The 22,506-nt window shown below is 44.5% G+C and overlaps 1 long non-coding RNA gene across 1 annotated transcript; it reads right to left on the reverse strand.

Moving 5' to 3' along the window:
- Positions 1-6,981: 6,981 nt before the first annotated feature.
- LOC121143631 lies at positions 6,982-21,175 on the reverse strand. The gene is made up of 3 exons (XR_005880898.1): positions 20,996-21,175; positions 20,661-20,879; positions 6,982-7,198 (listed from the first exon to the last, which is right to left on the reverse strand). It is a non-coding gene; the product is annotated as an uncharacterized LOC121143631 (long non-coding RNA).
- Between the last annotated feature and the right edge of the window lie 1,331 nt (positions 21,176-22,506).

Genomic DNA, 22,506 nt, shown 5'->3' on the forward strand with positions numbered 1-22,506 from the left:
CCCCCTAAATAGTCTCTACACTAAAAAGAAAACTATGATGAAAAGAAATATTTAGAAAGGAATGCAATGAAATCATGCATACAAAATATAGATTGTCAGCCAAAAATTGTACCCAATGAGAAACTTAGATCTTAAATACATTCTTTAGATACAAAATGTACTTTAAATTTAATGAGTTAAATGTTCATGCAACTCAGAAGGAGAAAAATAACCACAACAAACACAAGGAGAATAATGAAATAATTATAAATGCAAAAATAATAGACTAAAAGCCAAGAATATAAAAAGTATCAATGATGCTAAAATAGTATTAACTAAAAGGCTGGAAAGGTGACTCAGTGGGCAGCAGTGCTTGATGTTCAAGCCTGAGCACCTGAATTATCCTCTGAATTAATAGGAAAAGAGAAGAGAGCCTTACAAGGTTGTCCTCTGACCTCTACACACACACTGTGACATGCAACCCAACACACACAAACACACACACTGTGACATGCATCCCAACACACACAAACACACATGCACAGTAATAATACAGAAAAGTAAATTTTAAAATAAGAATTGCTATTAACTAAAAATTATAAAAATCTCTGGAGAAAAGACAAAATAAACATCAGGAATGAAAAACTGTAAATAAAGTCCAACCTATAGTTTTGAACTTTAATTAAATGGATTTTATAAGACTATGTAACTATTACCCCCAAGAAGAGACAGAAAGTCTGTATGTGAAGTGATTATTAAAATAATAGAATGGTCAAATCAAACATCTCCAAGAAAGGAAAACAGGCTTTGCAACACACCTTCCCCATCCCCCCCTCCCCTACCACGAGACAGGGTTTCTCTGTGTAACAGTCCTTGCTCTGTAGACCAGGCTGGCCTTGAAGAGAGATCCTCCTGCCTCTGCCTCTCAAGTGCTGGGATCAAAGGTGTGCTCCATCACTGCCCAGACTAACATTTTTTTTTTTTGGTTTTTTGAGACAGGGTTTCTCTGTAGCTTTGGAGGCTGTCCTGGAACTCACTTTGTAGACCAGGCTGGCCTCGAACTCACAGAGATCCGCCTGCCTCTGCCTCCCGAGTGCTGGGATTAAAGGTGTGTGCCACCAACGCCTGGCCCAGACTAACATTTTTAAAATTTATTTATTTATTATGTATACAGTGTTCTGCCTGCATGTCTGCCTGCAGGCAAGATCTCTTTATAGATGGTTGTGAGCCACCATGTGGCTGCTGGGAATTGAACTCAGGACCTCTGGAAAAACAGCCAAAGCACTTAGCCACTGAGCCATCTCTCCAACCCCAAAATTTTTAAAAAATTATTTTGAGGCAGGGTACTCTGCAGCTTAGGCTGGCTTGGAACTATCCTGGGTTGGCCTTGAACTCACAGTAATCCTCCTGCCCCAGTCTTTCCAGTACTGGGATTACAGCTATATAGCACCTCATCCAGTTACACAAAACAGTAACCAATTGCTTAAGAAAGTTAAAGCCTATTTTAGTCAAATAGTTCCAGAGACTAGAAAAAAAAAAAAAAAGAGAGAGAGTGAGGAATGCTACTTACTTGTTATGCTAATGTAAGCAGGAAATGACAGTGTCTCCAAAGAAAATTATAGCCCACTGATATTTATGGATATATAAATGTGAGAATTCTAAACTTAAGGGCCAGCAAGGAGGCACAGCAGATAAAAGTGCTTGTCTTGGAAGCCTGGGAACCAGTGTTGAATCCCAGGAACCCATGAGGAGATGAAAGGGGAAAACCAGCCCCACAGAGCTGTTCTCTGTCTCCCATAGGCAAGCTCCCCACAGCACATCGTACTTACACAAATAATAAAATTAACAGGTCTGCCTTAGCAGCATTAAAGTAAGGATAAACCAATAGGGTTTGTTCTATAAAGTTTTGTTTTGTTTTGCTTTGTGTTATGAGACAGGGTTTCCCTGTACCACACTGGTTGTCCTGGAACACACTCTGTAGATCAGGCTGGCTTCAAACTCACAGAGATCCACCTGCCTCTGCCTCCTGATTACTGGGATTAAAGGAGTGGGCTACCACTGCCCAACTCTATAAAAACATTTATGGCTTAAGGTTAGAAAAAAATATGTCAATTTGTTCTAAACTGTGAGATGTTAGCAGAAGGAAATGGTTGCCTTAGCAAATATTTTTTTAAGGTAGAAGATGAAATTCAACATGTCCCATTTTAAAAAATAGCATATTTGGGGATCTCAGTGCTTAATAACTGTTGTTCAGGATGGCAGAGGACCCAGGTTGGGTTTCAAGCACCCTGGTGGTGGCTCACAGCCACCTGTAACTTCAGTCCCAGGGGATCCACTGCCCTCTTCTGGCTTCCTTGAGTACTGCACACACATCGTTCACAGACATACATGCAAGCAAAACACCATACACGTGAAAGAAATTAACATTAATGTTGTTTTAAAAGGAAATGTCAGTCTGTGTCAGTGACACAGGGTGGGCCTTGAAAGCAAAGTGAGTAGGGGTGGATTACATCGGTGCATTGTAAGTGTCCCGGCTCTTGGATAGTCACTCTTCCCCCACCCGCTGAGTGTGGCTGGACAGTGACTCACTTAGTGAGGAGACATGTCAGTGTGTCACTTTGGAAGCTTTTTCACAAAAGGAACTTCAACTTCCTGCCCACTCATCCTATACTCATCAGCTCCCAAGTCAGGAGGACTCAGGCAGCCCGGTGGAGGGGGACCCTGGGGATGAGAGACCTCTAGCCAACAGGCTGTGAGTGCACCTTCTTCGAAGCAGATCTCCTGTGGACTTCAGGTGTGTCTCAGTCCACTTGATCTGCTGAATCAAATGCCACAGCCCAGGTGGTTAAACAACACACACTCCTCAGAGCTCTGGAGGCCAAGGGTCTGGGATCATGGTGTCCATAGATCAAGTGCCTGATGAGAGCCTGTTTTCTGGTGTGGTGTGTAGGGAAAGAATCTCTTCCTGTCCTTCTGAGGGCGTTAACCCATCACATGGCTCACTCTCATGACCTCATCTACACCTAATTACTTCCCAAAGATCCTACTTCCAGATATGATGTCATTCAGCTTATAAAACGTGATTGACATATCATGAGCAACTTATGGCCTTGGGAGAAGAACTAAGCTGCCTCCAGATCTCTGCACCCCAGAAGCTACAGGGTAATAAATGTGCTCTAAACTGCATACTTTGGGACAATTTTTATGTAGCCAGCAGTTAACTGATATTTTACCTCATACTCCAATAAAGAAAAACAGGGCAGACTTTCTCTTCACATGCAGAACTTTCGATCTTTTTCATTTGGTTTTTTAAAATTTTGTTTGTTTGTTTGTTTGGTTTTCTAGAAAGGGTTTCTCTGTGTAGCCCTGACTATCCTGGAACTCAATCTGTAGACCAGGCTGGCCTTGAACTCACAGAGATCCACCTGCTTCTCCCTCCCAAGAACTGGAATTAAAGGCATGGTGGTGAGGTATACCACTGCCCAGCAACTTTAGACCTTTTTAAAACAGACAAAATGCACAAGTTGCTATAGTCATTAAAATGCTGACACATATATAGACATAAAATGTAGACATAAAAAGACTCAAAACAAGCATATTCTATTAGATCTTTGTTGCTGTGACAAAATACTTGAGAAAACCAACTTAAAAAAAGAATGATGTATTTTGGTTTAAGGTTTCAGAGGTTTTAGTTCATGGTCTTTTGGTCTGGTTGCTTTGGGCCTGCACTGGGAGCATGTCTCATGGTGGGGGCTCGGTATCGGAGCAAAGATGTTTATCTCCTAGTGGACAGGAAATAGAGACAGAAAGAGGAAAGGCTAGGGACCAACTACATTCTTCAAAGACACACTCCCAGCGACCTTCCTCTAATTCCCGCTCACTGCTACAGGACACGTCAGGGTATAAACTTACCACAGGGTTAGTACAATGGTGGCTGGATCATGATGGTTCAACGGATGGTTTCACGTGACTAGAAGCCCCTGTGAGACAGCCTCAGTAGCCCCACCTTTGAAGTTTGTAACTAGATGTTCATAGGTCTAACACATGAGTTTTGGCGGCAGGGCATTTCATCCCCAACCCACGACACCCAGACATGCTGTAAAGTAAAGGTAAACAAACCGAGGAGGTTGAAAAGAGGGCTCTACAGTTAAGAGCACTTGCTCCTCCTCCAGAGTTTGAGTCCCAGCACCTATGTCACAAACTACTTGCAACTCGGGCTCCAAGCTGATATTCAGTTTGGCCTCCGTGGGCATCTGCATACTTGTGCGTGCTCACGCAGAGACACATAATTAAACATAAAATCATTTTAAAAAATTAAGAGATCTAAAACTATCGAGGGTTGGTGAGGATGTGAGTAAACAGGAGGTCCCCAGCATTGCTGGGGGGAGTACAAACTGTGGCACACTGTGAAAGCAACTGGGTGGACGTAGCAAAGCGGACTGCGCACACACTCTGCGACTGGACAGTCCTGCAGCAAAGCGGACTGCGCACACACTCCGCGACTGGACAGTCCTGCAGCAAAGCGGACTGCGCACACACTCCGCGACTGGACAGTCCTGCAGCAAAGCGGACTGCGCGCACACTCCGCGACTGGACAGTCCTGCAGCAAAGCGGACTGCGCGCACACTCCGCGACTGGACAGTCCTGCAGCAAAGCGGACTGCGTGCACACTCCGCGACTGGACAGTCCTGCAGCAAAGCGGACTGCGCGCACACTCCGCGACTGGACAGTCCTGCAGCAAAGCGGACTGCGCACACACTCCGCGACTGGACAGTCCTGCAGCAAAGCGGACTGCGCACACACTCCGCGACTGGACAGTCCTGCAGCAAAGCGGACTGCGCGCACACTCCGCGACTGGACAGTCCTGCAGCAAAGCGGACTGCGCGCACACTCCGCGACTGGACAGTCCTGCAGCAAAGCGGACTGCGCGCACACTCCGCGACTGGACAATCCTGCTTTGAACAGCCCCAGCTGTTCCTCTGGGACTGCTGAGGTTCCCCTTTGCAGGCTCACCTCAGGGTAGCTGTATCTGAACTGACTGCAGCAGAGAAATGCCAAAGGATCATTAGCAGAATGGACGGACAAACAAAAGAGGCTATGGTTGAGCCAATAATACACTAGAGCAAAGGAATAAGCAACAGTGTTGCACATGAAGATGACTTGATCTTAGGAAAATAACTGTTCCTGGATACTTATTGAGGTTTATAGTTGATGAATAAAAATTGTATATGATATTGATTAAAATTAAAATATCATTTCTTTTATGTTGACTTAAAAACAATATGCTGGTAGGCATGGTGGCACATGACTTTAATCCCAGTGCTCGGGAGGCAGAGGCAGATCTCTGAGTTTGAGGCCCGCCTGGTCTACAGAACCAGTTCTAGGACAGCTAGGTCTACACAGAGAAACTGAGTCTCGAAAAACCAAAAACAACAACAACAAAAAAAACTCACAAAAAATCACCATATGCAAACAATTCTATGTTCTATGATTTGTGTGCGTTTGAAAAACACACATGGAGTCACCCATCAGTGTCTAAGGTGACTGGTTCCAAACTTCCGTGTATAATATGTGTGGTTGAGCATGCCTGTAGCACAAGAAATAAAAGACCCAGAGCTAATAATATTGGGCTTCAAGCTTCAAGCTGAAGATCAGAAAAGCAAAGCAGCTGGCCACCAGCTCTTACTCTTCCTCAGCTCAGACCAAAGGGGCGAGCCTCAGACTGCTCCCGACTTCACTGCTCCTCAGGTTCACTCAGACTGCTCTGCTCTCCTCAGTGTGGCTAGAGACTTCAATGTCTTCCTATCCTCAGTGTGGATGGAGAATGAATGGAAGCTCTGAGACCCTGTTCCTGTCTTAAATACCTCTCATGAGTCCTGGGGTTAGAGGCATGTGACCCCAAGTGCTAAAATAATCTCTGTGTGAGCTGTTTCTCTTTAGAACTGGATCTGTCTATACTGAGCTACAAGAAATGTATCCAGTTCTAAAGAGAATGACCTTGAACTCTGATCCTCCTGTCTCCAACTTCCGGATGCCGACATTGCTGCTGGGTGTCACCATAATTTATGCACCGCTGACAACCAAACTCAGGACGTCATGCATGCTAGGTAAGCCTTTATCAGCTGAGCTGCCCTCAGCTCCATCCTCATGACGGTTCAGTAAGCATCTACTCACATCAGTATCTGTCCAGACTGAGTCATGTTTCAGAGTCTTTGAGCTAAATGTATTTAACAAATCTCTTATTTTTAACTTATTTTAACTTAAAAATAGCTATTTTAGTAGGGGTTTGTGTGTGTGTGTGTGTGTGTGTGTGTGTGTGTGTGAATGTGGGTACCCATGGAAGCCAGAAAAGGGGGTCGTAGCCCCTGGAGCTAGAGTTAAAGGCAGTTGTGGGCTGCCCAGTGTGGACTCTGAGAACCAAACCTGGTCTTCTGCAAGAGCCGCCAGTGCTCTTAACACTGAGTCATCTCTCCAGCCCTAGCAAATCCCTTATTCATCTGACTATAAGTTGTTTGCTGCTTTGTTAATTTGGCTCGGAATAAACAGATATTGCTGCTTGGCAGAGGCAGATGGACCTCCGTGAGTTCAAGGTCAGCTTGACTTACATAGTGAGAGAATCAATGAGACTCTGTCTGAAACATTAAACAACAACAAAAACCCACAAATATTGTCAACCCCACTGAAAAATCATATACATACATATTTATTTTTGTTGCTCTCTGAGGTAAAGTTGCTTGATCCAGGAATAGCTCCATTTTAATAACTTTTGAAACACACTGCCCTCTGGAAAGTTGTTCTGGTTTACACTTTCAACCCCATCAGCAACACAACCAGACCCTTGACCAGCATCTTCTCTGTGGCTTATTCATCACCTCCAGGAAGGGTCCTGCTTCCTGGCAACTAATAAACCCCTGAGGCTTTAACCAATAACATAGACTTGTTTATTTAATTTATTCATTCAATTTTATATGCGAAACTGGAGATTTTAACAAGCAAGCATTCTAACTCCAACATAGACATTTTATTTATACCAACACCAAATTGTTAAAAAAATCACACTAATATGCGTGGATGTGTATCAAGTTAACGTTTGTTTATAGGAGTTCTGAGTTCGTTTCCTTTTGATGAGTGAACTGTCCTCCTATTCAGGAGCTGTATATTTTCATTTCACATCTTCTTTGAAGGTATCCAGCATTGCTCAGCATATTCAGGCTTCTTTCTGAAACAAGACTGGCATTCATGATGGATACAGCATACCCAGTGTTCTGTGTTTACCTAGTCACGGCTGCCAGGTCTGTGGACCAGTGGTCTCTGAGCACTTTCTAGTACAGGCAGGGATTTGCCCAGGATACAATTGCTACCCTATGGGCTGCAGAAACAGAAGTACCCATTTCATCATTAGTTAATTAGTTCTTCAGTGGTCCAGGATTCCTAAATTTCCCCTGCCAAGCTCTGGCTTTGGTCATTTTTGACCTTTGAAAGGCTCTCCTGCATCTGAATCCTGAGCAAGTGGCCTCGCTCATTTCATCCCGTTCACAGAAATACACACAGTGCTGTGGTTTTGTTACATGTGTTTATCCCAGCACATTGGAGAAGACGGGAAGACTCCAGGGCTCATTGACCACACAGCCTAGACGGTGTCTCACAGATGAGGTAGAGGGCTGGGGAGATGACTAAGTCAGTAAAGTGCATCATGAACAGGAGGATCTGAGATTGGAACTACAGAGTCAAAGTCAGGCATGGCATACACAGCTTAGAGAGGATGGAGACAGGATGACCTGGGACTCGCTGACCACCACCCAGTCTGGAATGGGTGAGCTCTGGGTTCATGAGAAACCCTACCTCTGAAATATAAGGTGGACAGAAATCAAGGAAGACACTGGTGTCAACTGGCCTCCATGGACATACATACATACAAGTATGTGCACACACACACAACACACACACACACACACACACACACACACACATGCACAAACAGACCTGCACTCTTGAGGAATGACACCCAAGATTGTCTTCCAATCTCCACACGCACCTGTGCCTGCCCACAGAGGTACACACACACAAATACTTAATACAGGATTTTTTTGGAGGGGGGCAAGGGCAAGGGGTATTTCAAGACAAGATTTCTCTGTGTAGCCCTAGCTGTCCTGGAAGCTTCTCTGTAGACCAGGCTAGCCCCAAACTCACAGAGATCTGCCTGCTTCTGCCTCCCAAATGGGATCAAATGTGTGTGCCACCACCACCAGCAGTACAGGACTTTTATTGACAACATTGTATATTGTGGTTTATGAGGCAAGCTTCAGAATGGAAGAGTGAGAAACTTCTCTAGGCATTTTCTTTATACATAACTGAACAATGGTAACATGGATGAAAAGGCCTGAGCCGTGGCCTCAGCCATCAGAATTCACTTCCTAAGCCCATAGGTACTCATTACTCAAATATCCACTGAGAGCTGTGCTGGGCACTACAGGAAGGAAACCCTGACCCTGGGACTAGTGCATCAGTCAAAGAAGGGCACAGCATGCTCTCTCCATCTCTGTGGCCAGTTACTGTTGACCAGCATGGCCTGCAGATCCTTTAACTGAGAGGAGGGGGTCGTGCTCTATGGTGTCCATGCAGAACGTTCATAAACTAGTAGCTATTATGCTGCAAACAGCAAACGCTTTTCTGCATTGCAACGGACCATTCTGCAGCTTCAAGTGTCTTAGGAGAAGAGAGAAGCAGTGAAAGTCACTGAGTCAATCCATTAAAAAATTTACATAGTGTGTGTGTATGTGTGTGTGTGTGTGTGTGCGCGCGCGCGTGCACACGCGCATGCGCGCATAAGCACATGTGTGTGAGAGTACACTTGTGCATTTGAGCACATGTGTGGAGGTTAGAAGACAATTCACGGGAGCTGGTTCTCTTCTTCCACCAGGTGAGTTCTGAGGATGAAACACAGGTCACTAGGCTTGGTGGCAAGCACCCTCACATGCTGAGTCATCTAGCCAGACCTGGAATCAGTGGAGAAGCCACAAGGTTGCCATTTCATTTGTTCCCTGTGGTTCTGTCTGGCCATCAGACCTTTATAACAGCTGTGTGTACACAGATGTGTGGCGTGGTGGAACACACCTTCAAAGCTGCCTCCCAAGCACTGCAACCACATTTCCCCCCCTGAGAACAATGGAAGCACTTATTACCATATCCTCCGAGTAGAGAGCTAACCACACAAAGACACCAGGACCAGACACAGTGCCAACGCCATCAAGGTAAGGTCTCCAAAGATCCTGGAACTTTGAAGGAAGACTCCCGAGTGGTTGGTTTTAACCCTCAAGAACTCTACGCACAGTCACTTTTAGCAGGAGTGCGGCCCATTAGTAAGCAGCTGTCATGGACAGGATTCAAAAGCAATCGTCCCTATCCATGGGAGACTGGCTTCAGTGGCCCCCAAACCAGCAAGCACACACACACACACACACACACACACACACACACACACACACACACACACACACACCAAAATCAGCGGATGCTCAAGCCCTTTACATAGATGTTTTAATTACATGTATGTGGTATGTACACAAATGCCAGTGCTCATGGAAGCCATGGTATCAGAGCCCCTGGAGCTGAAGTCACAAGACATTATGAACTGTGCAGTATGGGCACTTGGAGCTGAGCTCAGTTCCCTGAAAGAGTGGTACATGTTCTTAATCACAGAGCCAGCTCTCCAGCCCTTCAAGTCCTTTCTGCAAAATGCCATGGTATAGACTAGAGACGTGGCTGCATGGGTAAGAGCACCTGCTGCTCCTTCAGAGGACCTGGGTTCGGTTTCCTGCACCTACATGGTGTACACAACTATCCATTATCTGCAATCCCAGTTCTTGGGAATTTATTCTCTTTGGGCACCAGTCATGAGTGCGGTTCACATACATATATACACACAGGAAACATGACATAAAATGTTTTAAAATCTTTTTTTGAAGTGGCATGGTATTTGTATTGAGTCCCCACACTTCCCATACACTGAAGTCATCTCTAGGTTACTTATAACACTTCATACAATGGAAACGCTATGCAAATCGATATTCTCCTGCGTTGCTTAAGAAATAATGACAAGGAAAACATTTGTTCAACAAAATTACAAATACCAGCTATTGTAGGTCTACTCATACAGTATAGAGTTGTTGGCTGAGAAAACATTCGAAGACGTAGAAGGGGATTGTGGGTTTGGGAAATGTGTGAGAAGTGTTCCTGCACACTACCTCACATTCGTGGGTTCAGAGATGTTGTCTTAGAGTTTTCTATTGCTGTGAAAAGACATCATAACCATGGCAACTCTTAGGAAGTAAAACATTTAATTGAGGTGGCAGCTTACAGTTTCAGAGCAGTCCACTATCATCATCTGGGGAGCACGTTGACTTGGTGCTGGAGAAACATCAAGTTGTCTTCCAGACAACAGGAAGTCAACTGACAGCCACAATGAGGGAAGCTTGAGAAAAAGAGACCTCAAAGCCGACCCCCACAGTGACACACTTCTTCCAATAAGGCCACACCTCCTAATAGTGCCACGCCCTTTGGGGCCATTTTCTTTCAAACCACCACAGCTGTGCTCAGAGAACAGCAGATTCAAGCTTTACTTTCTGGAATTCTTCTTTCAACTGTTTTTGATCCAAGTTTAGTTGAATCTGTGGTGTGGATTCTAGGGGATTGGCACACTGATTGTAACTATATCATTGTTTGAAAATGTAGGCCTTCTCTCTATATATATTCAATTTTATGCCAAGATTCATAAAACTGTAGTACACAAGACAAGAGGTGAACTTTCTAAAGATCAGTTTTTTTTTTAAACTAACAGAGAAAGGAGTGATTTAATGAATTATAAGAAAACCATCACTGGGGCTGGAGAGATGGTTCAATGGATAAGAACACTGACCACTCCTCCAGAGGAACCAGGTTCAAGTCCCAGCACCCTCATAATCTCTGTTTGCTCTAGTTCCTGGGTACCTGATGCTCTTTTTGAATCTCTACAGATGCCAGACATGTACATGGTGCAGACACACATACACACAAAACACACACATGTAAAATAGAAATGGAAACAAAGAACATATTAAAAAATGAAATCTGTATTAAGAGCTGCAATGATCCTTAGCTACAATAATAATCAGTTAACGAACTATTTTGTTCTAACCTAAATTGAACACACTAAATTGTTTATGTTGGAAACAAAGAGCACACTAAATATGCCTGTGTTCACTGAGTTTTCAAAATGTTTGCAGCACACAGCTATGTATTTTACAGTGAAGAGTGTTTTCTCTTAGATTAAGGGAATGGGATGTGAAGAAAGGAATATATTTTCTCAAACTTAGGTCTATCTATAAAAATATTAATACTTACAATGTTTAATACACTTATTTTTTACTACAAAATTCTTTATAAAAATGCATTAAGTATTCTGAGGATATGACTGTTGGCAGAATGTATATGTGCCTCACATCATCCGATGGTTCAGTCCCCAGCACCAAATAAAACTGAGTGTGGTAGAACAGGCCTAAAATTTCAGCATTCAAGGGGTGGGGGCAGGCAGGTCAGGTTCATCCATTTGCTTGCTATGTAGTATTCCATCCTATGGTTTATTCATTCGCTCTGTCATTCATGGAGATCTGGTTTGTTTGCAATTCAAGATCGCTACAGTTCGTGCTTGCAGCGGGAATCTAGCAAGTGCATTTGTTACTCAGCTCTGCATCTTTTTTTTGGTGGGGGGTTCGAGACAGGGTTTCTCGGTGTAGCTTTAGAGCCTATCCTGGCACTCACTCTGTAGCCCAGGCTGGCCTCGAACTAACAGAGATCCGCCTGCCTCTGCCTCCCGAGTGCTAGGATTAAAGGAGTGCGCCACCAACGCCCAGCTCTGCATCCTCTTCTGCTGAGGGTGTATACGCTATGGGATTAAACAGGCAGGGTCATGGGCTACACAGATGTGTGATTTAGAAAAATAATGCCAAATGGTTTTACAAAGTGCTTGTAAAGCTTCATTTATTCTTGGCAGCCACTTTCTGTGTTTCTGGCAAAGGTAAGCAGAGTGATTTTTTCAATGTCTCACACATTTCTTGGAAGTTTCTTTTCCACAAACACCATTTGAACGAGTGAAGATTAAAGTTAACCAGAGGCCTAGGATGAAATTTCTTTCCAAACAGCAGACTTGAAGGAAAAAACAAACAAACAAACAAACAAACCAAAACAAACCCAGAACTGTAAAAGTGCTCTGGGCAAAATACACTGGGGATTGCCTTGTTGCCAAAATATCTGAAAAGTAATTCCAGATGGTCAGCTTGGAAAATGGACAGCTGAGCTGGCCAGCCTGGCCTAATCTCCTCCTGTGCTTTTCAAACAGAACAAACAAAATACATAGAAAGGTTCTAATTACCAATATCAAAGTAATGCCACTCACAGACACCTAGCAAATAAGCAGCCCTCCAACAGAACCACAGCTGCACCAAGAAGAGCAAGAGGTTTGAGAGCCGGAGAAAAACTCACCGTGAGTGAGGCTCAGGGCCAGACCATCTCCTAGCACCAGGAAATGGGATGAAGAGAGCTGAGAAAACTGTCAAGATATCCCAGTTTCCAAGGTAAATAACTGCCGGTCCTGATGGCACAAGCTTTTAATCCCAGCACCTGCGAGGCAGAGGCAGGCAGACTTCTGTGAGTTTGAGGCCAGCCTGGTCTATGTAGTGGGTTCCAGGCCATCAAGGCCTACATAGTGAAACTTTGTCTCTCCCACACACATGCAAAAGTAAATAACTTTTAGGAGTTTGCAATAAAAAGCACCTATTTAAAAATGTAAATACTTGCAAATAAATACAGTTTATTTACACAATAGAATAATAAGTAGCAATGAGACTAAATGAACTACTACTGTAGGGAATGATATGAACAAATTGTAAACATAATAAGTGAAAGTAGTGAGACATCTTTCGAGCCTCTACTTTGTTTTTTGTTTGTTTGTTTTTGTTTTATCTAATTTGGAGAGGTACTGTGTTGGAATCAGGACCTGGCATAGACTTAGTAGTGAGCTACATCCTTAGCCCTGGGCTGTCTTTAACAGTGGGTTTTCAGTTTAGTTTTGTGCTCAGGGTAGCTTGACATATTCAATGTTTGTTTTAGAGCACTAAACTGCCCTGGAGTTTTGGTGATAATAAAGACTACTTTGTAGAATTGGAAAGCTAAGAGCCAGTTGTAGGGACACAAGTCTATAATACCAGCATTTGGGAGGCAGAGGCAAAAAGTTTGGGGCTAGCCTGTGCTATATAACAAGTTCCAGAACAATTTGAGATACACAGTGAGACTCCACCTGAAGAAAAAGAATGTTAGGTATTTGACTTTATCTTAAACCTTATATTCTGTCCATCCAATATATCCAGTCCTTAGATTTATTTTTATGTTTATGGATGTGCACCACATGAGGGCCTGGGAGTTACAGATTGCTGTGAGTCATATGGGTCCTAGGAATCGACCCCAAACCCTCTGCAAGAACCATAAGTACTCTTAACTGCTGAGCCATGTCTCCAGACTCCAGATCTAGCCTTTAAAGCAGACACTCAAAGCAGGCAACACTGTCCTAGTTTGGACAGGAAAATCCAGATCTAAGATGTCTAGCCTGCCTTGAGTCCCATAGCCATTAGGTGTCTTGCTGAAGCCAAGGTCCTTCCTAAAGTGTACGCCCTGCAAAATTCCCCTGTGGGCAGCCATCCCACCCACTTACCACTGTGGGGGTGAGCTCAAATTTCCAAGACCACACAGAGGAAGGCACCCACAGTCTGGCATACAGGTATGCTGGATCCCCGGCTCCCAACCTCTTTAGTGTTGATGAAATGCACAAGACTCAGATTTTTTGTTTTCCACAGTCAAAAACTGTGTTGCTTTGTTCTTCATCGCCTTCCAGCTTGTCCAGAAGTCCTAGGGGAGTTGTGGACCACAGTGGGCTTCAAAGGTGGGATGGGACATACAGTTTCTAAGTGAAAGAGGAAATGGGGGGTGGGCAGTTTGGGGGACACTCTCCAGGACACTCACCTAGTTTTAACATTTCAGTCTTCTCATCCATACATAGCTCTTGGCTTATGGCATGTATTCTCTCCATCTCTCTCTGTTCTGGAATACATGCCATAAGCCAAGAGCTATGTCCCACCCAATCGCTGGTGTGCTTCCTGACAACATAAACCTCCAGTGGTGATTTCCTACCTGGGGCTTCATGGAGAGCCAAGTTATAGACACACAGTACTCGGGATATCTTTATCAAGTGAGAAATGAAAAAGTCGTGTATATAATCATAGCCCTTGCGAGCAGGAAGATTGTTTTGAGTTATGCATTAGTCTGGACTACAAAGTGTGTGTGTGTGTGTGTGTGTATGTGAGAGAGAGAGAGAGAGAGAGAGAGAGAGAGAGACAGAGACAGAGACAGAGACAGAAATAGAGACAGAAATAGAGACTCAGGAAACACAGACAGACAGACAGACAGACAGACACACACACACACACACACACACACACAATACACCTAGAAGGAGTGAGTCCCAGTAAGATCCTGTCTCAGGAAGGAAGGAAGGAAGGAAGGAAGGAAGGAAGGAAGGAAGGAAAGAAGGAAGGAAAGAAGGAAGGAAGGAAGGAAAGAAGGAAGGAAGAGAGGGGCTGGAGAGTTGGCTCCGTGGTTAAGAGCACAAAAGTACCATTTTTGCAGAGGATCCAGGTTTGGTTCCCAGCATTCATGTCAGGCAGCTCACAAGCATCTGTAATTCCAGCTCCAGGAGAATCCAGTGCTCTCTTCTGACTCCCAAGGACACTGCACCCATATACAACAAATCTACACACAGGCACACACATATACACACAATCAGAAATAAAAATAAAACTGGTGTAGTGGTGCACACTTCTAATCCCAGAACTCAGGAGGCAAAAGCAAGCGATCTCTTAGTCCAAGGCCATTCTAGTCTACAAATGGAGTTCTGGGACAGCCAGAGGCACACAGAGAAATTCTTTCTTGAAAAACCAAAAACCAACAAATAAATATAAAAAATCTTAAAAACAAAGAAAAAAAGACATCTGGGAAGGAAAAATGAGCCATTCAATGTGCTACAGAGAATGGCCCTATCTCAAAAAGAAAATTCTAAGAAAGACAGAAAAAGAAAAGAAGAAGATTATGGGAAATGGAGAATGCATCAGTCAGCTACCTTCTAAAAATACATAAAAAGGGCCATAGACTCCTGTCACCCCACAGCAAGAGGAGATACGCACACACAGAAAAATACAATAGGCGAGGAAGGACCCAAGAGGAAGCAAATATGTATTTGGGTCACTGAAATGCTAGCATGATGGTCCTGAGGAGACAGAGCTGGCAGAGCCTCGTAAGTGCCTTTGGTCCCTTGCCAGCCATAGAATTGTATCAGGCTACTGAGACCTCAGGAGGACAGACAGGAGTCCCATGGTCTCAGGCCACATACTAGGAAGTCAGCAAGGTCGCAGAAGAAGAGCTGAGGCAGCAGAATCTTCCAGAAATCTTCCTGAGGATGACCTAGTCCCTCTTTACCAGCAATGTCTATGGGCAAAGGGTCACCTGGGGACATGGAACCTGTCTTCCCCACCCAGAATCTTGTAAAAAAAAAAAAAAAAAGAGTCCCATTTAGGAGGAAATGTAAACACCAGTCACATGGGGGCAGGGCATTAGACTCCCACAGGATCCCGGGTTCCACTTAGGCTAAGTGACCCATGTGTTACTGTGGGTTAATCAGAACGGCTGCTGCAAACCCTCTCTCTATCCAACCCTGCTGGGCTGTGCTATCTTCCTGCTCACCACCAAACATTCAAAACCTGCTCTGGGCCTGCCACTCCTGGTCCTTGTCGCAGACAAAGCCAGGGAGTGCCAGCTTCAGACTTCTAAGGAACAAGGGACCTTCAGAGAACTGCCAGAGCAATCATACCTTCCCTGCCTGCCATCCCTTCATAACCCATAACCACCACCCTGTTTTAGTCTTCTCCTCTTTGGGCTGGCCAAGGAGGAACCAGAGAAAACACCCACTTATGGCAAGAAGGGCTCTGTGGCCAGTGTGGGCAGGCTACCTTTTATTTGTACAGCCCTTTAGTGCCTACAAACGTCCCACATGTTATCACATTTTTTTGTCTGACAACTGATAATTGAGCCAAGTAGTGTTAACCCCACCCTATGAATGTAGAAACTTAAAGATGAAAGAGCTTATGTAATAGCCCTAAGGTAAACCAACTACTCAGTGCCAAAGCTGAATGCAAAGCCTGTCATTTAATACCAAGTATAACCCTGTCTTTGATAAAATAATAGCTGTCATAGTTGAATGCTTTCTATCATGACTATGCCCCTGCCTCACATGTTAAATTTAGTTAGCCTTCATGTAAACCCTATCAGATGAGGTAAGGATTATGCCCATTTTGGGGATAAGGAAAACTGAGACTGAAGATTAAGCAGTTGCCTGAGGTCACACAGTGACACTACATTACTGCTACCTAAATTTTTCCTCTTCACATTTTATTATAGTCATGAGCTCAGTCAGGAAATAAAGTAATAAGTAAGCAGATGTGAACGCCGACAGAAAAACTGGGAAGTGCAGAGTCAGCAGTTAGCAACCATGCTCTGGAGCACAGGTCTGTAACCCCTGTTACTCAGGAGGTTGAGGCAGGAGGATCTGAAGATCAAGGCCAGCCTGCACTACAGTGTGAAGTAGTAAGAGGTTGTTCAAAATCAACCACTCAAAAGGAGCAAAGGGGAGTGGGGTAGGGAGGGAGATGGCTCAGTTGGGGAAGTACCTTCTGGACAAGCTGAGGGTCTGAGCTCAGTCCCCAGAGCCCATATAAAAAGCCAAGTATGGAGGTGCACCCTCGTGACCTCAGTGATGGGGAGCAAAAATAGAAGCCTCTCTGGAGCCTTCTGGCCAGCCAGCTTAACGGAATAAATCCTAAGGTTGGCCTCTAGCTTTCACGTGCACACACACACACACACACACACACACACACACACACACACACACACATACACACGGACCTTGTCATAGGCTCTTTATTCGAAAATGTAGACCCAAGCCCAAAACAGAAGGTTTTAGCAATTAAATCTGTACACAGACATGCAGGTTACTGTAAGCCTAAATGAAAAGAACCGTAGTGACAATAGTGACCAGAGCCTGGTGGGGAAACACATGGAATATTTCAAAGTATTTTTTCAAAGTATTTAACTGCAGAAAAGATGGCACAGTTACACACAGAAATGTGGGAGGGACAGCAGATACTGGGAATGGCTACCACCTCTGCATCTTTGGGAATCACGCCATTGCAGGCAAAATGACAGGAAGCTAGAAGCATGGAGAAATAACCAGGAGGGTTCTGGGCCTGACCCCGTCCTGGCAGTGGTGTGACTAAAACCACCATTGAGTACTAACTGTTTCTTCATAAAGTGTCTGTGCTTCAGCTCCTGCTTTAAATGCAGCTGATTTGCATATATTGCATACCAAAGAGACTGTCAATATTTCCTGTATTTCTTTTCCCAGAGAACTCACAGTGTCCCTCTTCTTGGAGCAAGTGCCTTCAGGGCTTCTGGCCAAGCCTCCAAAGACAAAGGAGAGTTCATTCTCTGCCTCCCCCATCAGACCACTCAGCAATGCTTCCGAGTGTGTAGTTGTACTTTGACTTACCATGCACATAAGGCCCTAAAATCTCAAGGCAAGTTGACAGTGTCGTAGGTTGAAATGCACTTAATCCATTGAACCTTCTAGACATCCTAACTTGTAGAAGCATGGCGCAGTACATTAATACTGTGTCAGGTAGCTATGGGGATGGGAGATGGCTGGCATCTGAATTGCCTGTATCATCAGCCCAGGAAAAGAGCCCAACCCCAAAGTAAAAGTACAGTTTCTACAAATGTTTATCATCTTTGCATTGCTATAAAGAATATTAAGCCATCATAAAGCATGGGAATCTAAATCCAAAGGGATGAAATAAGGGTCTCCAAGACATGTCTTCAATCCCAAGTTCACTGCAATATTAGACAGCAGCCAAGATCAGAGACAGCTTAAATATCTGTGGACAGACGAATGAATAAACCAGTGGTGTGATGGTGTGTGTGTGTGTGTGTGTGTGTGTGTGTGTGTCCCCATGAGCACACGCTCACGTGTTCAGTGTAAGAAAAAGGAAAACTTGCCAAGTGTAAAGACACGGATGAGCCTGGTAAGCATTATGTAAAGAGAAATAAGCCAGACACAGGAGGACACATGGGCTGTGGAACAGTCTTTGTACACTGTGATATTTGTTGCTCTCCTTGGTTTAATAAAGGGCTGAGTGGCCAATAGCTAGGCAGGCAGAGGTTAGTTGCCAGATGCAGAAGAAGCAGGAGATGAACATGCCATGCTGAAGAACCACCACACAGCAGAGCGTAGATAAGAAATATAAGTTAATTTAAGTTGTAAGAGCTAGTCAGCAACAAGCCTAAAGTATTGGTCAAGCATTTACAGTTAATAATAAGTTTCTGTGGGGTTGTTTGGTGAGCCAGCAGTCCCAATGAAAAACTCCATGTACACGCGTGATCTCATTTGTAGGCAGAACCTTAAATAAATTCACAGAAACAGACCATAGAATGAGTTGCCAGAGGCATGGAGGAAATGGGGGAGATGTTGATCCCAGTGTTCAACTTTCAATGATAACAAAAGTAGGGGCTGGGGATGGAGCTCACCCAGAGCATTGCTTTTTGGGGTGCATGAAGTTCTGCTTTTACTACCCAGCACAGCATAAACAGAGAAGTAGAGGATCAGAAATTCAACCAACCCTGGTTACACAGCAAGTTTCAGGAAAGCCTGAGATACATAGGACCCTGTCCTCAAAAAAGGGAAAGGAATAAGCTCCAGGCTGGAGCACACAGTCTGGTAACTGTGGTTAACAACTCTGTATTGTGCTAGTGCATGATGTGCACACCCTTGATCCTAACACTCAGGAGGCAGAGGCAGGTGGATCCCTGCAAGTTTGAGGGCAGCCTGGTCTACATAAAGAGTCCCAAGACAGCCAGGGGTACATAGAGAGACCCCATCTTTTAAAAAACAAAACAACAAAGATACAATAAAATGTTGTGTTGCATATTTGAAACTCACTGAGAGTTCATCTTAAATTCTCTTGTCAGCACGTACTCTCTCTCGCTCTCTTTTTCACACACACACACGTATACACACACAAATCACAACCTATGCACTGTGATAGACATGTTAATTACCTTGATTATGGCAATCATTTCACAATGCATATATGTATCAAATTATCACATTGTATATACCTTGAATGCATACATTTTGTCAGTGGTATATGAATAAAGCCAAAAAATAAAAAAGGCTTCTCCCCAAGAAGAATGAGACGAGTGGAATCCATCGCTGTCTGCCTCCTCCTTGTGGTGTTTAATCCTTGGTGTCTCTAGCTTTTCTTTCTTAAAAGAATTCACTGCAAGAACTCAGTGACAGAGAACATATTTGTTTACAGGCTGGCTGTGCTTTCATCTGGCTGTCATGTAGGCAGAGGTAACAACATCTGCCCCAACACCTCTAGTGGGATGACACCTGGCAGGTGATAGTGCCAGGCCTTCATGCTACCGAAGGACACAAGAGGGCAGGGTGGCTCCCACACCAGCTGTTGCTGTGGGAAAGAGAGGAAGGGCTTTCTCTTGATAAACAGGAAAACACAGAGTGGAAGGAGTCTTAAGAACAAAAGGCTTGCTCTGGACATGGTTCAGCCCGGTAAAGAGGTTAAGAGGGCTTTGTCACCAGCCTGGTGGCTTGATTTCCACCTCTCCAACCGGCACAGTAGGAGAGAAATGACTCTCACAGGTTGTCCTGACTTGGGCATGCATGTCATGGCACATCCATACCCAATCACATGCAAAACAAATAAGTAAATGTAAAACAAAAAGCCACCTCCAAATTTCAAAATAAAAAGTCCTCACAACAGAAGGAATGTTTGCAGCCAAGCTAAAAGGCCTCAAAAGCTTTGATGACCCTCCCAGGATTCGCCAGAGCCCCAGTGTCTCAGACCTTACATGACAGCGACTCTGCAATGTTACGTGGGTAGACTGGGGGGGGGGGGAGCAGAATGAAAGAGGAGCCTCCGTGCATCTGTCTGTTTGTGTATGTCTGTGCATGTTGGTCTGTATGTTTCTATGTGTGTCTGTGTGAAGGAAACGGATATATTGAAACTGTAGATAGGGCTTCATCTCCCAAGGCACTTGTACATCTCACATCAGAGCCTTCACAACGCTTGACAAGAAAAGCTCGCAAACAGACAATATTTTTGCAAAATGCTAAAAAGCAGAGTACAGCCCACATTTAAGGACCAGAGAGTCCTGGAACACGCTCTGTAGACCAGGCTGGCCTTGAACTCACAGAGATCCACCTGCCTCTGCCTCCCAAGTACTGGGATTAAAGGTGTGCGCCACCAACACCCGGCTAAGAATGATTTTTTATTTGCTTAGTTTTAGTATTCTTTTTTCTGCAATCACTCCTCTGAATCCCAAAATTAAAAAAATGGACGTTTGTCCCATCTCCCATACCAGGTCAGCTGACTGGGATTTTCTGGGATTTGGGACCTGGGCATCACTACTGTTCCCTGGGGAGCAGGCAGCAGCTCACTGACCTATAGCAGAGCTGAATGCAGACTCACCTGAAGACAGTTTTTGAAACCCTGCCACCTGGGAGTCCTCTCTTGGGACTTAGGGCCACCTGTTCTCCTGAGGGCCTTCTTGTTTCTGAGGTGCCTGGGCGAGCCTGCTGTACAGTCAGGGATGAGATCCCTGGCCTGCAGCTACCGTCTTAATTCACTTAGTCCAAGCCAGCGAACACGCCTCTCCCACATCCTCTGGTCTTCTGTAGTCTTTGCAGCCTGCAGTGATGGGATGAAACAGGATGAAACATACCTTCACTTCTTTTTCTATTGTAACTGGCGTGCAAATAAAGCCTGGCACCACATTCAGCCATCAGTCATTGTGTGCACGTTACCTCCTGGGCTCCCGTCCTTTAGGAGGTCCCCTTGGTAGACTGCTAGTGGAGGGCAGCAAGAGACAAGTGGGAAAACAGCGACAGCCAGAGTCCTTCCCTGCATCACTGTCTCCATTCTCAGAATTCCACAGAACGTTCTCAGCCGGCTCATACGCCATCCGCCTGAGAGATAACTATCTAAACGTGCAGGGGGAGGGTGGCCTTGAACAAGCCACTCATGTGGCACTCTCCCAAAGCAGTGACTGGTGATGTTAAAAGGAAAAGTCCTTAGGCCAATTAATTCCAGTAGCGGTTCTCTGAGTGCCAGAAAACAGTTCAGCCAACTAGACAGCTCCCCAAACCAAACCAGAGCAAGGTTCTGAGAACTCCAGCCAACAGCAACACAATGGGACAACATTTATGGAAAAGCAGAACACAGAAAATAACTTCATTGGCTACAGCTGAATCACCCACTAATCAAATACCTTAACTAGTTGTTTACTGCCTAATCAGTTAATTGGCTACAGAGTCTCTTGCAGGCAACCAAAGCCCATTTACTAAGATTAAACTCTAACTATTCTGGCTTGGTCTGTTGGGCGGAGCACAGGTGCACAGTCCAAGATCAGGGCTTCCTCCAAATTGTGCTCACTGGTGAGGAAGACATCTAGTGGGTAATGGGTGGGAGTTGCTATGGTGTGACTCTAAGATTGCCCTACAGGCTCCTATTTTGAGTGCTTGGCTTTCAGTTTGGCAAAGCTGTTTGGAGAGGCAGTGGGACACAGGTAACAGAAGTAGTTAACTAGGATTAGATCTGGAGGTTACAGGCTGAACCCTAGTTTTGATTGCTCAGCTTTCTGATCTGCTAAGAGCTGGAGTCTCCAACACACTATAGCAGATGGAGTCCCTCCACCACGCCTGCTCTGCTATGGTGGGCCAAAGTCCCAAAACTCAAATGTCAAAGAAATCTCTACCTTATGTTTCCCCAAATCTTTTCTGGCTCTTATGAGGAATCTTTGGTCAAAGTGATGCAGAAGGTTACTAATCTAGGGGTGGATCTTACACATGTCAATCACCCAAACTACCACAAAGCAAATGACAGGGTTAGGCTCAAAGCCAGGAGTCTATGAGACCAAAGCTGGTTGTTTCTCCCTTGAGTTGAGCTGGCATCTTATTGACATAGGTCCATGATCACCAATGTTTTAGAATTTAAAAGTTGCAGATGTAGGAAGGGGAAATTCATTAGTATTACTGTGGCAAACAGAGAAATGCTTATACTAAAACGGACAAAGCCATATATCAGCCTATTGTCAGTTCACTTCAAGCTACATGACCAGATTTAAGGTTTTGGAGTTTGACAATTGCAGACAATTATAGATTATAGGCCTTAGTGTCAAAGAAACATACATAATAGAAAAATGTAATAGATAGGTGTGTTGGCTAGTTTTATGTCAACTTGACACAAGCTAGAGGGACAAATGAACCTTCCTTGAGAAAATGCCTCCTAAGATTGGGTTATAGGCAAGCCTGTAGGG

This window comes from Mesocricetus auratus, unplaced genomic scaffold (genome assembly GCF_017639785.1).
Source record: "Mesocricetus auratus isolate SY011 unplaced genomic scaffold, BCM_Maur_2.0 Super-Scaffold_100013, whole genome shotgun sequence".
In the NCBI taxonomy this organism is placed as follows: Eukaryota; Metazoa; Chordata; class Mammalia; order Rodentia; family Cricetidae; genus Mesocricetus; species Mesocricetus auratus.